Below are 18,112 nucleotides of genomic sequence, written 5' to 3' on the forward strand. Positions count from 1 at the left end.
AGGATGAAGAATAAATATTAATACATGGTAGGCTCTTAAGATGCCCTCAAAATAAGGAAAGTGAAAATAAAGAATGAAAATGGTGATAGGCTTTGAACCTCAATCAAAGTGTTATGATAAACTGTGGATTAAAAAGAGCAGAAGTATGCTTGAGGGCCGAGACCCTTACCTGGCTTTGCCGTCCTAGTGGACCGTCTTTGATCAGATGTTCAGAGTCCAGAGTGCTGACTATTACACCATTGGGCCTTGCGGTACTGCTCAGATGTTCAGCCTACCATTAAGGACTCAGTGTATGGATCTTGAGAAAGTGTTGGAATGAAACATGTATGTAAGTGAATAAAGTGAGGGATGTAAATGAGCTCTTCACAGCCAGAATGAAAAGCTATCATTGTTCAACAAATTAGTGCTTCACTAGGTGACAGCAGGTGGGGTAGAAGTGAAGACAGAGGTCCACAATGTAGGTCTCTTCCCTGCCTAGTGATACTGTGGCACAGTGAGGTCAACAGAAATAGGCAAAGGATGATACTAATTTTCAGCATTATAAACTATTGTACATTCCATCAAATAAATTCTTAACGTCTGTATTAACATTAATTATTGAGGTTGACCCAGGCACTTAAAGAACGTTTTTTTAAAAGTAACATGGATGGTGTTTGTAAATAGGATATCAAGTCCGCATCTTGTACAGCAATTAACCACTAGGAAGAATATATGCAATGTGTTCATTATTGAAACTGTCCTACCAATTTGGTTTGAAACTGTCTCATTGCTATTTGTTTCTCAATAAAAGCAGGGGAAAAAAAGTAACTTGGGTAGTGAGAATTGTTGGACAAAAAACATTAACCAGGCAAGGCACAATTATCAACAAAACATGAAGATTCATGCTTTTTACTTATTCATTGATTCTGTAAATATTTATATATTTAGTCATATGTTCTGCCCCAATCTAATATCACCAAAAGATTTATGCTATGAAGAAACTGCTCAACACTCTGACTCCTCAGGGAATTATATAGGAACTAGGGCAATAAAGAGTTTAAGCAAATAGCTTAATTGGAAGATCTGTGGAAATGACATATTCAAAGAGCCTTAGAAAATACTCAGGTGTAACCTTGGTTTCCTAAAAACAAAGAAAGCATGTATAGTTGTGTGCATGACCTGGATTCATGTGTGCTCAGGGAGGAATCGGAGCCCTGAGATTCCTTTCACCGCTGGCTAACCTTTAGTTTCTGCACATGAAAGAAAGGAAAACTAATGCCAAACCGAGTAACAAATGTGCATCCAACACACACATGGGATCACAGATGATATTGGTACTGACTGGAAGGCTTACTCCAAAGTATTTAAGGAAACCTCAGCCCAGTCACTAAGTTAACTAAACATAGATCCCACAGGCATAGACAAACTAGTCCATGAAAATTACCTAAAAGCAGGAAAAAAAGTTTTTGTCATTAGTTTGTATTTTTCCCCTGTGCCCTGCAGTATCCTATACATCGCCCATGCATTTTGTTTTTATGTAGTATTCTGCTCTTTATTTCATGTTGAAACATTTCCTCAGATATCCTATAATCCATGGATCTCTGTCTATAGTTAAGGCTAAGACCCTGAAAGCTGACTGGAAGTTCTGATAGCCTCTTCACAATGAGGTTTGTGCCGTGAATAAAGTTTGCTGATAATTGGAAGGAGAATGTCAGGCATCCAGAGAGTTTACTGGACCAGACTACCAAAGATGTTTTTACCAAGACCATAACAGAGATTCTGAGAGAAAGTATTCTAGAAAGGAAAATGCAACAGGGAGTGAAACACTGTGAGGAGATCGGTAGATATGATGATAACTCAGTTATTTGATGATAACTACAGAACTACAGATTGTACACAGGTCAGATGGCTAGTGAAGGGGCCTGGGGGTGAAGACTGTTTTTCAGATTGCCTAATTGATCTAATGGAGAGAGAGAGACAGACAGAGAGAGAGAGAGAGAGAGAGAGAGAGAGAGAGAGAGAGAGAGAGAGAGAATTATAATCTGAAGGAAAACCAGTTCAGCTGTTTGTTTTAGATGGTCTCTGTTAAAATGAGACAAACCCAAAAGAATCAAGGAAGTAATTATTTTTAAGTTTTCATTTATCCTTCGAGAAATGTACACAAAATGAATTTAGAGATTTTAATTTCAACTCTAATGGTTTTTCTAGTCTTTCAATTGATGTGCTGATCTATACAGTTGTCCAGACAGATGGCAGCAAGAAGGAGGATTAATCAAAGACCTAAGTCAGACTTAGGTGAGCTAGCTCAGTAGAGTGCTTGCCTGGCAAGTACAAGGTCCTGAATTCAATCCCCAGTACCACAGAAAAAAGAATAAAGTAGTAAATTACGAGCATTTCTTTGAGGCAATGAAAAGTCAGTGTTACTACCTTTAGGCAAATAGTGAGAAGGTGATAGGCAATTGGGGGAATAATCTGTGGTTTCCTAAGAACACTTGGACAGAGAGGGACATGGAAAATTGAATATGCCTATTACTCTATTCAATGTTTTATGTGGAGAGATATAGTAGGAACCCAGTTTAATTATGTCATTAAGAATTTCTTTAGTATTCATTTAGCATCTCACACGTTTCGTTATTGACTTTATCAAAAGGACCTGACAGTTAGAGATTCTTGGATCCTAGAACTTTAATCCTATGTGTGTGTGTGTGTGTGTGTGTGTGTGTGTGTGTGTGTGTGTGTGTGTGTGAGATGAGTGATTGTATCAACTTGAAAAGTTTAGAACCTTAACCAAATTGGTTCAGGAGTTTTATCCCCAAGGGTATAGAGGACCCACCCTAAGGCAACATTGCTTGGATGGTAGAAAGGGGAAATGAGGAAGGATAGATTTGTTTTTGTTCTTTGGAGGAGCTCCTGTCTTCACTTTCACCATGGATGTCATCTCCTGGCTCCTGTCACAGACTCTTTGGCTTCCAACTCAGATCCTCTGCTCTCCCACAGACTCTTCAGTCTTTCATTACAGACCCACCAGTCTCTTGATACAGGCTTGCACTGCGGTGAACTCCACACTGGGACTGAACCCATCAGTCTCCTGCATGCAGACACCCTCTGAACACTTCCTCATTCAACTCTGACCACCATAAACCAATCTTGTAATTTCTCATAATTTGTGCATCTTGTGTTATATCTATATGTCTAGTGAAATACTAACTGATACTTTCTCCCACCCAAATTATATATTTTAAGATTTTTCTATAGACTTTATTTCTTCCAAGAAACTTATTTGGTATAGGGTGAATGAATCACAAAAGGTAATATTCCCCAAGTAAGTCTCCTAAATGGAAGGTACATAATTTAATGCAATTTGAAATCTTAAAAAGAAAATGTTAATGATCAAACTTTCCATGTTGCCTGGGATAAACAGTACTGAATAACACATAGAAATATATTTAAATTTACTAAAAATTGAAGTAAAAATTCTTATTCTGAGTGACCCAATGGCACCTGGATGATTATCAGAGTTCTCGAGAAAAATCTTCAATAGGATTATTTTCTGCATTCTAAAGGCCACTATTCCATTGTGTTGTGTAAAACAGCTGCTAGTTTTGCCAACAATTCAACATGAAACAACACAGAAACAGGAAAATATCTGTTTACTTTTGACACCTTCTACAGTACTTTTCTTTGTTCAGAATATCCTCTGAACCTAGCCCATTCATTTCTTCTTGCTTCACCTGTGGATGAATTAATATATCCTAATTTTTGAGCCAAGTGCCTGTTAGATGGAGTGGAGGGAAATGGTAGGGACCCTTTTGCTAGAAGTTTATATCCAGCTAAATTTTAAGACCTTCTCAACCTAAAACACAATACAGTAATTTCTTTTAAAATTGGCTCTAAAGTTCCACTTTAAGATGTTTGTACCAAGTGTCTTTAGTCCATTTGAGATGATTTGGACACCCTAGGGGTAACCATAGATTTAGTGTTGACAATGGTCCCTACATGATATTTCTCTTCCATTTTTTCTGATTGCAAAGAGAGCACCATCAGGCAGTTATTTTCATGGGGCTGTCACTGGCAGTTTTGTTGATGCAATTCTTCATTTTGTTCGACAGCCTAAAATACCCCACTCATTTTCAAATGCCCCTGATGGATTGAATTTCTTGAGTCTGGATGCTACTCACCTGAAGGTTGAATGTGGGGTAATTTTGACAATGAAGTGGGACTTGATGCCTGGGATATGTTTGAAGAACTACATTTTAAACAGTTGATGATAGATTATGGTTATATTTCAAATCCTCTGTTCAGTTTTGTGTTGCTCAAATGCCTTACGGGAAAAAAGACTTTAAAAATCATAACAAAATTTTAACATATTAAAGTTATTGCTAATATAACTTTATTTCTTTCTCATAATACCAGGATACAGTGGGGGATTGCAAGCCTGAGTCTAGGTATTGGTTTCACTGGAGATATATTCATTTAATTGATAGGAATAAATGCTTTAATAATATTCAAATCCAGAGAGTATGTCAGGAGAGATACACATAACATTTTAGAGTGCTTGAAAGAGGTTTTGAAAATATTGGGGAACATTTCTTGTGGCCCCATGATGTGATATCAAAACAGATAATGCATTTTAAAAATTATGGTCATTTCCTTTTCTTTATAGCTTATTTTGGCTTGCCAAGTAATTTTTATTTTTTCCAATATACATATTTGAGTATTTTCATATTATGGGTGTTCTTTCCATCAGAAAATTTCCACTTTATTTCTCCCTCAGTAAAAATGTGTCACTTTGTTTTCCTTGTCTTTTAGCTCTTTTTATCACTGCCTGTGGACTCAGAGTACCTAAGTTGACTTTTCTCTCTCTCCTACGGGGACGTCACAGTCAATAACTTTAATGAGAACACTTGATGCATAAATATTACAAATCTGGGATCTCGGTGATGGGTTGGTGGAAAGAGAAACACACAGCGTAACTGAAGCAAGTGGGATATTCATGGTGCTGCAGGAGTTGTTGTCCTGTGAGCAGTTCGTGCAGAAACCTCAGTCTTCCTGACTGGAAGAGAAGCTTTTCAAGGACAAAGACTGTACTGTGACACATAAAGAAGGGAAAGGAAAGTTCCCACTTAACAAACACCCTTTGATTTGAAATTCAGTACCTTTCCCATGAAGACAAAATTTAAGTCTCAAAGAGAGAAAAGTAAACGGCATCAGAAATTTAAAAGAATTATGAAATGGGAATTAGCATGAATTTTTCTCATTTGTCTTGACTGGCTCTTAAAATAATATGTAAACCAAAAGAGAAAACAGAACATCCAACTGTGTGGGAACAAATTTGACTCATATTTCTGCTTTAGCAAAGTACAAAATACATCAACTAAAGTAGGAGAATTTCTTGGATGTAAGCCTTCTTCTACTACATTATGTGTAATGTATTTGCACCTGTTTTTTCCTGCAACTTTACCAACAAGGGGTCTAGTGAAACATTCCTCACATTGGCCTACAGCCAAGCCAATAAACAAAATTGTCATTAATCACTGTCACTTGTCAATTCTCCATTCAAGAAATTGTCTCTTTTCATTGTAGCTTCTGAAGCACAAGGAAATAGATGAATTTTGTTTTGAATAACTGAGAAGAGTAAGATTTTAAAGATGAAAATTTATTTCAGAGGGATTTAACAGTAGCATGTAAAAGTAGATTACAGCTGCAACTGAGTGTATCTGTGAGGGCAAAACCATGCCCATATGTGTGGCTGGTTATCCAAGAAACTAGACTAAATGGGATGGATATTTTAGCGCAGTGCTATTTCTGCAGGACATTTCTTCTCCTTGGTAGTTACAAGCTCAGTTATGGTGTAGGGTAGCCAGGGGCCTACTCTTCCCTTTCACTCAGCAAGCACACCTGACTATATAGATGGAATAAAGTCCAGCAGCAGAACATTTATAAGGCCTCAGAAGTTCCTTCCCCATATGTTAGATTTTCCACTACTTCTCTTCCTTAAGAAGAGTAGTCAGATTAGGGTATATACCGATCACTTAAGTCAATTCACAAAACTCAGGCAGTAGACCGACCTTAGGCTTCTGTTAATCTGGCAGAAATTGTGGGACTTAAAAAGATGGTGATAAACCTATTCAAATCTATGGATTTCACAGTATAGGATTTAAATAACTTCATTAGGGGCATTAGTGATGGAAGAAAAATGAAAGTTGGAGCAGATGATGGATGTACTATCTGTAAGCAATATGAGGCAGTGGTAGAAAGTATGGAGTATGAAGTGAAGACATTTTGAATTGGACCCCTTGTAAAAACTTTGTTATCTTGGTCAAGAGAATAAATCTATTTTGTACCTGTTAAATGATATGTATCTGACAGTACACACAAACAAATACACACACACACACACACACACACACACACCCCTCTTATAGAGAATAATATCTATGCAGCAACGAGTTTCCATTAGTGGTATACTCACAAATATCACACATGCACAAAATCTCCATTAAGTATACAAATTACAAGTTTGGCTTTGAAATTTCATTTTGTTCTTTTGTAGCTGCTTTACAGCATCAGATGGCTTTGGGACTACAAAATGAGGAAAATGAAAAAAAAAACTAATTTAGGAAGTTTTGAAAGGATTAAGTTAATAATTTATGTGGTTGGACTTGGGAAAGTACTTAGCACATAGGTTCTTCCTTAATTAGTGTTAGTTGAATTTGAATGTGAAGCTGTATGTGAAAGTATCTTTACTAAAAGCACATGTGGCTTGGCACTTTGGGAGACTTTTTCAGCCAACATGAGAAAAAAGTTTTCGATGATTACGTGGTACTGGTGAGCTCTAACTGGATTTCCGTGCTAAATAGTGTTAAGCACATAGTTCGTTACACTTGCCATTCTCACCGGTCAGTTTGGGATTCCAAAGTCCTGGGAAAGACTTGACAATGTAAATCCCAAGGGCTGAAAGATTGTTAACACACCCCGAGCTTAAGCCTTTCATTTGGTGGGAGCAAAGTGCAGTCCAGGAAGCCTACATAACTTGCCCAGTGATTCAGTTTTGCACTTCTCAGTGTATGGGGAACCAGTTTCATCACAAATCCAGAAGTGTTTTCATAAAGACTGGCCAGATAGCTCAGAGGATTAAAGAGCCTGCCTAGGCAGGCAGAGGGACCAGGTTTAATCCCTTGAGTGCTGTGCCAGCCCCACCCCTGGGGCACGCTGAGATGGTGACTGAGACTAGGCAAGATGGTGTACACCTATGATTTCAGCACTTGGGAGGCGGAAAACAGAGGATCACTATGAGTCTGATCTGTGTAGTGAGACCTGGTAGACCCTGTACTAGATACATAAAAATAAAAATGAAAATAAAATAGAAATGTTTTCATGACTTTGATGCACGGCCATTATGTGAACAGCATTTTCATAGCGAGATTCACTAATTAGGCGGAAGAGAGCTATATTGTGAAGGAGAACAGGGAGAGGGGCAGGATTTCTAGATATGTTATTTTTAGTTTAACCACTGATTAAGAGAATCATAAAATTCCATATTTTTTACTCTTTATAAAATAAGTCTGTGGAAAGGATAAAAAATGTCAATTTTACTGTTAGAATATCTTTCAATATTAATTTTTTTAGACAAAAATAGATATTTTTACCTCCATATTTCCTAAAACATTGCAAGGTATTTGTGGTCCTGCCAAAAACACCTCTCCAAAATGATTTGCTTGGAACATAGTTCATTTATCTTTCAAAAATAGAAAGTGAAATTACTGCTGGGGTTTGGATTTGGATATCTTTCCAGGAAAATTAGGCTCCCTAATCCTGATCATTAAGCCATCCCTAATAGCTCTTGGCTAGATTCCTATGGCACTATCATGTTTTTTCAACATTTAACTTAACAGCTAAACTGTGCTGCTACCAGAGTTGGAGAGAGTGAACACAAAAGTGGAGGACCTCAAATAAGTTTTATATTAAAGTAATTTTTAATGAAGTGTGTACATATGACAATTTATACCCAAGACATTGCAATCTACTATATTTTCATGAGTTTTTTCTTAAAGAGAAATATTTCCCTTGTGCTCATTTCACTCTCTTTCCTGTGCTTCTCTTTTCATTTCAGGATATTGATGTATACTACCTAGTAAGGCAAACAGCAGAGTAAATACTTGAGATAGTCTCAAAGGCAAAAGCGTATTTTTGTGTTCCTTTTCACATATAAAGATGACAATCAGTTCTTGGGGGGAACCTGGCTATTAACTACCTGCTGAGTTTATTTGCACGTGTCCTTTTCTTTATATTTAGGCATCTAAAATTAATTCACTGCTAGATTACTTTTTTGTATATATTATTATATTGAATAATATTAGATTTTTGAGGGAAAAAAAGAGGGCAATTTTAAAGCATTATTTTAGGTCATTCAGTCTCTAATCTTTGCTAGGGCTCTTTTGCATGTAAAGTGCCTTTTTATTAAGTTATGGAAATTGGAATCCATCTCCTGGTTTCTAAAAACAGTTATTATTTTTGTCTGTGTACCAAAGGTGTTTATGCTTTCTCCTTTTTCTATTATAATCCCTTTTCATATTATTGTATTAAATGTTCTGCTCTCTGAGTGAAAAATGTCTGTTTTTCAGTTCCTGCTTTTATTTTTGTATTTTTAAATTTTTTTTCTTTAGGACTTATGCTTTGCTTAAATCTCCTTTGATTTGTGCTTCCTATGTTAAAAGATTTTCCAAGCTGACCTGTTTGAAATTGTGTTATTAAAGATAATGTATAGTATATACATATATATCACATTATAACATATTTTACCATATATATTTATCTTCATCTTTTCATTTTTCAAATATGCACCTTATGCAATTTTATATTGTAAAACACTTCCTTTTTTGCAATATTTAAATGTTTTTGAAAGAGGATACAAAATAGTGATAAGGAAAAAAATAAGGATTGATAGAGAATTTCATTACATAAAATAATCTGAATTCAACAGTATTTGTTGTCTTGCATAAAGCTATCCTCAGTCTTCATTCTTAGGAAATTCTGAGTATTGGTACATGTACTAAATTCCAAAACAGCTTTTTCCTGTCTGCCATTCTCATGTTGGCTGTATTTTAAGAGACAGAATCTTTTATGCTTCATATCTAAGAATATGAACTCAATGGAACCATTTTTTTGGTAGATAATATATCTTCTAATGGAATTAAGGAACAAATTTGCGTGGAAAAAAAAACTGCCTTCTGATTTGGTTAAATCTTGCTGTTATCCTGGTGTAAGCATTCACTCCCTCACTGATAACTACTGAAACAAATTTCTTAGTGATTACTCTTTTGTATCCAATTCAGATTCAGTTTATTCTATGTACTGCTATTAAATTAATTACCTTACATTATTTTAGACAAGCTATTCCTCTGACTCAGTCTCCATTGATTCCACATTGCTTGGAAAAATGTTCAAAATATTTAAGTTGGCATTCAAAAGCTTGGAAAATGAAGCCCTAAACTACCATTCGAATATCATACTTCTATACATAGTAATCTGAAAAGTACTGGCTTTCTACTCTGTGAATTGGGTCAGTTATTATTCCCTCTAAGCCTTGGTCTCCACAGAGCTAAACTGAAGGACACAAAGACATTGATCTCATACTCTTATTTAATTGTATTAAATGTCAAAATACATGCAAAGTTTCTGGAAAACAAGAGATCAAAGTGTTCAACAGAATTTAGTCTTAAAACATGTTCATTATTGGGCTCCTGACCTCTGCCTCATATCACATAACTCTTATTCCAAATTTTCCCACATGAATAATAAATTTTCAGTTGCCAACTCCTGATAATTCATTCTTCCTATAAACTTGGTGTTATAAAACTGTATGAATTATCTGATTACTAATACCATTTTTGTTTAATTGCTAATATAGCAAACAGATATGTTTATTTTAAGTCATTAATGGATGTTGAGCATCAATTATATTTAATGTGCCAGAGTAGATATATATTTCAGAGTCAGCCCATTCTGTGTGCGAACTATTTCTGTGGCCAAGCTTTTATTGCTTGCAGAAAACCTAGCCTGGTGAATACCACTTAACATTCAATACTTGACTGCCTTTGGCTCATGATTATCATCACAAAATTGGACAAAAATCTGCAAATGAATTATTTTGTAGCAAAAATATCTGGATATTATTTTTATTCCTCTTATTTTACTTCTGTGTGTACCTATCCTGAGATTGGAGAACAATGATTAAGTATGATTGAAGTTTTAATTTAAAAGCATGTGTGTTCAGTTACCTATCTCTAGAGAAAGGAAAAAAAGACATACATTAAGTAGAAAACAAAAATTGCCCTGAGTGTGGTGAAGTAAGAAACAGTGTTAAGGAAATTAAAATTCTGACTTCTAATTTTATAAAATTGTGATGTAAAGGGATGGATTAGGTTTGAATTAAAACATCTATTATGCAATTCTTTTCAAATAAAAAATGTACATGTGATTATAGAAATATCAGACCTCTGCTTAGCAATAAGAATAGAGGCTTAGAAACAACATCTAATATTTCAGGTTTTAGCTTCAGTATACAAAGAGCTTTGAGGTGATTACTCCTACATTCGCACTAAGAAAAATAAAGTACTTTAACAAGCTAATATAGAGTGCCTTTTCTTAGATCCAGCAGTGAATTTCAGTCATATGACAAATGACTAATTTAAAAATTAGAGACAGACATATACAAAAAAAAATAATGTTTGTGATAACCTATTTCTTACTGTTACAAAATAAGTGAGATTTGATAACATTATGGAGGAAAGAGGTTTACTTAGCTTACAGTTCCAAAGGATTAAGACTAGGTTAAAACAACTATTTCAGAAATGGGAGGAACAATGGAATAAATGTGTTAGAACTAAGGGGAGAGTTTTGAAGGGGTTTAATGACAATGCAATTTTACCACAATGTACTTCTCAAAACACACATCTAGTGTCTATTTATATCATATGCCCCATTTTTGTGCTTTTTTGCTGTTACTACTTCTAGTAATATCATGTTGAAAATGCAGACACCAAAGGCAATCTGTAAAGAAAATAAGTACCTTACCTATGGAGGAAAAGTATAAAAAACCCTAGAATTTCTCTTTAAGGACCACATAATAAATAGGGTACATCAGTCAAATGGCTATTTCAAAGCAAAAGAAAAAAAACATGTTAAATTAAAATCTGAATCCATAAAAAAGATTGTTCAAAATTAGAGACAAAGCCATTCAGATAATTATGCTTAAAAAGCAAATAAGCATCTCTGGAGAAAGTAAACAAAAAGGGGGATATAAATGAAGGACCATTTTGTAGTGAAAAAAAATATCTGTATATATAAAATAGTTGGCATAGATACCCAGCTACTTTCTCTTAGTTCAATGAGAAGAAAGTTTTGAAGTAATAGTGTTTAGACAAGATATCATGTCTGCATCTTGTAGTATGAATAACTACTAGAAAGACAACAATATGCAATGTATTAATTATTGCAATTGTCCTCCTAACCTGTTTGGAAACTGTCTCATTGCTACTTCATTCTTAAAAAATTATCATTATTATTATTATTATTATTATTATTATTATTATTGGCAGAACTGAGGATTGTACTCAGGTCCCTGCACTTGCCAGGGAAGCGCTTATTTTACTGAGGCATCACCCCTGCCCCAGTAAAATTATTTCTTTAAAAACCCTAGAAAGAGCAACTGCTGATGAGATTGTGGAAAAATTATAACCTTGGTTCAACTTTTCATGAATTGGTAATATGGTATAGATTACATTGCCATAGAAAACAGCAGGCATAATTTCCAAAATATAAAAAAGAAGAGCTACCATATGATGTAGCAATCTTTCATATCCAGGAAAAAAAAAAGCAAAGGCTTGTAGGTTCATTTCCACAACCATGTTCACAGCATAACTCTTCATAGTAAACCAGAGATAGAAATAATCAAGTGTCCACAGTGTGATGAATGAATAAAATGCAGTATGGTCTATAAACACAAAGGAATACAAACTCACCTCAAAAAGGGAAAAATTCCTATCACAGGCTGTAAGTTCAATAAGCTTTCCAGATAGTATGTTAGCTGAAAGAAGCAAGTCAAAAAGAAGTTGATAATGTTCCATCGTTACGAGTGCTGCAGAGAAGTCAAATTTCTACAAACAAGAAATAGAATAGTGCATACAAGCTACTAGTTTGAAATACAGTAGGAAACAGGAGTTGTTTAACAAGAGTTTTAGCTTTACAAGGTGAGAAATTCTGAGTGTCTGAATCACATTGTGAATACCTTTAACACTAAAATACTGTACTGCTGAAAATCACTAAAATGTTCAAGTTTATGTTATTTGGTTTTACCTAAGAGAAAAGAAAATGTCATCTGCTTTCTTTTAAAAAAGTGGAAAAGCATGCCACTAAACAATAAATAGTGGCAATTTACAAGAATACACCTGCATTGTAAGAAATTACTTTAAAACATGTTTTAGAAGAAGGGTAATAGTATAGATTAGAAACCTAGATGTATTTAAAAAGAGTAAAAAACACTGAAAAAGGAAGAAATAAAAGTAAAAAAAAATTTTCTGCTTCTTACCTCATCTACTAGAAAATGATTTGTGTATAGCAACAGGAATTTTGCATTCATAAGTAACGCTATACCACATGCATAAGTTAAGTGAATCTCAATAACATTAAGCAAACAGTACAGAGAAACAGATAATATTTCATTATAAGGCACCTACACTAATGGGAGGCAGAAGAGAGTTGCTGGAAAGTGGTTTGCACTAGCAGCAAATGTGCATTTTAAACTCTAGGACAACTAAAAGGATTTATACTGGGATTTATTCAGGGATGGTGAGACAGGAAAATCAAAAGTTTTCTGTCAGTCTGAGAAATTTAGTAGGTTGTAAGAAAATGTCTGCAAATAAAAAATAAATTGCAAACAGTTCTGGGGATGTTACAAATAAGTAAGTAAGTAAATAAATAAAAAAATTAAAGAAAATAAACATGAGATAAATATAGTCTAGAACAAACTTATTAAATATACAGACATATTTGGACTAAAAGTAAAGGGATGTGGAAAATATACTGTCCTGATAGCTATGCATGGTGGCAAATGTCTGTAATCCCAGCACTCAGGAGGCTGAGACAAGAGGATCACTGTAAGTTCAAGACCAGCCTGGGCTAAAAAGTGAGCTCAAATCTAGACTGAACTGCATCGCAAGACCCTGTCTCAAAAAGACAAAATAATTAATTAAAAATTATAGCAGTGACACTATATAACAAAATTAACTTTCTTAATTTTTGTTAAAGTGGATTTAAGAAAACATGAATATGACAAGGAATAGAAATACCACATTGATGATAAATGAACAAATTCTCTAAGATTGGATAGTAGTCACTAACTTGTAATCATATAATTAATAACAGAGCATCTAAATACATAAGAAAATGCATCGCACTGTGAGGAGAAGAAACACAAGTATCCACCCTTATGTTTGGAGACTTCAGCACATCTTTGTCCCTATAGATTCAAGAGGCAGAAAATCAACTATAAGTATACAGCTTAACTGAATAGCACCATCAATAAACTGGATCAAATTCCAATTACATAACAATTCATATAGTAGTGGAAGAATTCACATTTTTCTCAAGCTCACAGAAAATTCATCATGATCTAGTTTGAACCCTGAGATACATTTGACCAAATTAAAATGCAAATTTTGTACGGAGAATTGGCGGTGCTACAAACCTGTAATCCCAGCACTCATGAAGCTGAGGTAGGAGGATAGCTGTGAGTTTCAGACCATCCTAGGCTATAAAATGAGCACAAGGTCACCCTGAATTGTGTAGAAAGATCCTGTTTAAAAAACAAACAAACAAACAAACAAACAAACCCTAAAAATCAATAACATTGATAGCTGAGGAAGTTTTCAAATATTTGAAGGTTAAACAAGCTATTTTAATTAACAAATGAGTTATAAGTTTCAAAAAATTAAGATATATTTAAGTAATAAAAATGCAATTTTAAAAAATTAGCAATATAGCAAAAGTGGTGTTTGAAAAGAACATTATAGTATTGGTGCAATTAGGAAAGAAAAGAAATAATACAAATTGGAAATAAAAAATAAAACTAATTGAAAGTGATTATGTAATATATATATTATACATATAAATTTTTATATAAAATTGATTATATACATAATTTGAAAGTAATGATAAGACAAAATTTTATAACATGAAAGTGCTTATAGTAATAGGCTGCAAGGTTATTTGGGAAAATATTTGGACCCCCCAAGCTAAGTATTCTTAAATTTAACACCTGAAGTGCAATCTGTAAATGTGAAACAAAACAAAATTAATACTCAGGACTGCGTCAAATATAGGGGCTTTCATTTTTTAGGAAATCCATGTGAACAGAATGAAAGTATGAGTTACAGAATAAGATCAAATGTTTCCGAACCACGTCTCTGACAAATTGTTCAAGAATATGCAAAAGACTCTCAAAACTGAACAATAAAATAGGCTATAAAAAAGACAAACACAAAAAATCACTAAAGAATATATATATATATATATATATATATATATATATATATTATGTGTACAGTGGCATCAACCTTCCAGGAAATCAGAATTCAACAGTAAGTTATTGCAAAATATGTGTATTAAGTAAAATTAAAAAATAGGTACAATATGAACACAACGAAAGACACATAGAAACCAGACTATTGATATCTAGTCCTGGTGACCACTTAAAAAATACCAGATTGTTGTCTTAAAATGAAAATAAGTTTACATGTGTCAGTTAACCTTAATATATAGAAAATAAGTCTCTGTTCAGACCAAAAACAATAAGTGAATTTTTTTTTTTTTTTTTTTTCCGGAACCGGGGATTGAACTCAGGCCTTACACCCAATAAGTGAATATCAACAGAAGCTGTACCAATAAAAGTTCCAAACCAGAAATTCTATAAATGCACTTCAAAAGATGCATAGCTGAATGAGCGAACATATATCCATGTCAAGTAACAACATTCATCGATAAAAGTACAATAACACTAATACACATATCGGCACATGCGGGACTGAGGAAGTGGAAAGACCAGAACTCTCCCTGCCTGCCAGAGGAAGGATATCTCCCGGCCTCCAGCAAGGAGTCCAGCTGAGGGAAGGCAAACCCGCACCCTACTCCTTTTCAATTGAGAGCATTTTAAGACAGGGCCAAAAGAAAGACCATGTGCTGCCACTGAAGCCTCGCATGCCCTGGGCAGATACCTGCAGCTCCTCAGGGACAGTTGACAATCTCTTCTTGTCCTGAGTTTGCCCAGCACAGTGGATCACCCAATGGTAGAAGAAAGAGTTTTAAAACATGAACATTACCTCTCAACCTCAGAAAGACTGTCCTTGAAAAGAGAGATGAGCTGATATAGAGGACGAAGACCAAGAACTGAATTTACTCAAAACCAGATTTAAGTACCGGAAGAAAGTGTCTTTAGAGTAAACTGCCATCCTGGCATTGATATCCGAGAAGACTTAGCCCAAAAATTAAATTTAGAGGAAGACAGAATCCAGATTTGGTTCCAAAATCGGCAGGCAAAACTCAAAAGGTCCCACAAAGAATCACAGCTTTTAATGGCAAAAAAATTTCAAAGCAAATTTCCTGGAATAGATAGAGGAAAATCAAACTTGGGAAGCTATCTTTTGATCATAAAGTGTGAAGAATCAATAGAAACATGAAGAATTTAAAAATGTGATGTTGGGGCCGGGGAGATGGCTCTGTAGAATAAGCGCTTCCCTGGCAAGTGCAAGGGCCTGAGTTCAAGCCCCAGTTCTGCCAAAAAAAAACCAGAACAAACAAACAAAAGAATGTGATGTTTTCTATGTTTAATTCAAATATTATCATTTTTTCCTGAAAATAATATTGTAAATAATTATGACTATAGTATGATACATGTTATATTGGGGCACTTTTACTTACACTAAGAACATTTCCTATATTTTAATAAACATTTTCAGAAACAGCAGCTATTTTTAAGTAAATAAAGTTAATCTAATAGATCAATATGCTGAAATCAGTAAACTTGGAACTTTCTATTAGCTGAATTCCATTTCCAAAGTACTTCAAGTAAAATAATCTGGAAAAGAAGAGTACAGTTTACTTCAGTAAGCTTCCATCGAACATATTTTCAAATCTGATTATGTTTTACTATTTTGTAGAATATGACATTTGTGAAATTTTGGTTTCTATTCTTTTATGGAATAAGTCTTCATATATCAAGCCCCCCAAAAATACACATATCCAACAACTTGATGCGTCTCCAGTGAATTATGCTGAAGAAAATAAAAGCCAATGTCAAAAAATATAAACTGTGAATACATATATTTTTCCCCAAATTTCTATAAGTAAATGATTAGGTCAGGGTTGGTCAAAGTTTGATGGTGGATGGAAGATGGAAGAAAGAGATTGTATGTGGTTAAAAGTATACCACAGGAAGGATTCTTGTGGGGATGGAACTATCAATATTGTGGTAGATATAGGAAGTTACTTATACAATACAAATTTATATGAAAGTAAATATACAAAGGCTCATGACCACATGCAAAACTGAGCAGATGTGACTGTCAGGTAGTTTTATAAAAGTCATGATAGCTATAAATGTTTTCATGTACCTTCTCTAGTTTCCTTACTGTATCAAGAATTGCAAAAACAATTGTTGTGTTTATTTTATAGGTGACAAAATAAAACTAAAATTGTCTGCTTTAAAAACCTTGAGACCAAGAGCTGGCCAGATAGCGCAGTGGATTAAAGGGCATGCTTAGGCAGATGCAGGGACCAAGATTAAATTCCTGGCCTGTTTTTATCATACTCTGTAGGGACATAAAGTTCAACATATCAATACTTGATGAAAAATAACTGTTCCATACTATGCCTAAGATGTTTGATATGCAGACAGATAGTAAGGTTAAGCTTAACAGCCTAAGTTGTTTGATAATAACAATAAGCTTGTCTTCTGCATGGTTAACAACCTAAGTTTGCAGAGCAAAATTAGAGAAAAAGAAGGGCTGCAAGGAAAGCATACATTTTGACCCTAACCTTCTAAGGTCAATTAAGACTCAGGACATATGAGAACTTGTACTGTAACGTCATGCAACTCGGTAGTGTCCCAAATTTTCTGATCAAGGAGATTATGGGGCCAAAGAGGAAAGTGATCGATGATGTAGAGTGTGCCTAAGGAGAGTCACATGGAGAGAAAACATTCTCTCAGGCTTTCACAGAGAGCACATTGGCCAAGCAATGGCCATGACTCATCCACATGGCTGACACTGACAAAGGTTCTACAATCTGAGGTACAGGATCTCAGGATAAATCCTGAGGGGATTTCACTGACCTTATCAGACCCAAAAGATACAACTCTTGTTGCATAGGTCCTGCTTTATCTTGGTCTTAACCATCCAGCAGAAAAGTATAAAAACAAAATATAAGAAGTAAAGCCAGGCTGTTATGTTGAGCTGTAGGGGACTCAGGTCAACAATTTCTGATGTTGCCAGTCAAGCAGAAGACCCAATACAATTATGGGCTACTGGATTCTTTTAGAATATTTTGCTGAGTTTGCACACCTATAATATTCAAATAACGGAACTTAACAAAAAAAAGGGTATACAGATGAATGTCCATTTTGTATCTGTGTATTCAAAGTGTTTAGGATAGATATATAGTCACATTCTGTTAATGAATAGAATGATATGTTCTAATGGTGTTTATAAATAGGATCTCAAGTCTGCATCCTGTACAGCAATTAACCACTAAGAAGAATGTATGCAGTGTTCGTTATTGAAACTGTCCTAGCTATTTGATTTGAAACTGTCTCATTACTATTTGTTTATCAATAAAATTATGAAAAAAAAATCCCTGGCCTGCCATGCTGGCCTCACCCCTGGGGAGCACTGACACAGCTATTGAGACTGGGTGTGTTTGCATATGCCTGTAATCCTATCACTTCGGAGATTAACTATGAGTACAATATTAATAGTGAGAAAAATAATTTAATAGAGATATATGTATAATGTATTTTTAATAGAAAAAGTGGCTGGTTTTGATCCTTCTTTTTTTAGAGAATTGCCAAGATATTTATTTA

At 34.6% G+C, this 18,112-nt stretch overlaps 1 pseudogene; it reads left to right on the plus strand.

Moving 5' to 3' along the window:
• The window catches only part of LOC101559617, a 72,636-nt pseudogene extending 56,991 nt beyond the window's left edge, over nt 1-15,645 (plus strand).
• Nucleotides 15,646-18,112: the final 2,467 nt, after the last annotated feature.

This window comes from Octodon degus, unplaced genomic scaffold (genome assembly GCF_000260255.1).
Source record: "Octodon degus isolate 3935 unplaced genomic scaffold, OctDeg1.0 scaffold00012, whole genome shotgun sequence".
Lineage (NCBI taxonomy): Eukaryota > Metazoa > Chordata > Mammalia > Rodentia > Octodontidae > Octodon > Octodon degus.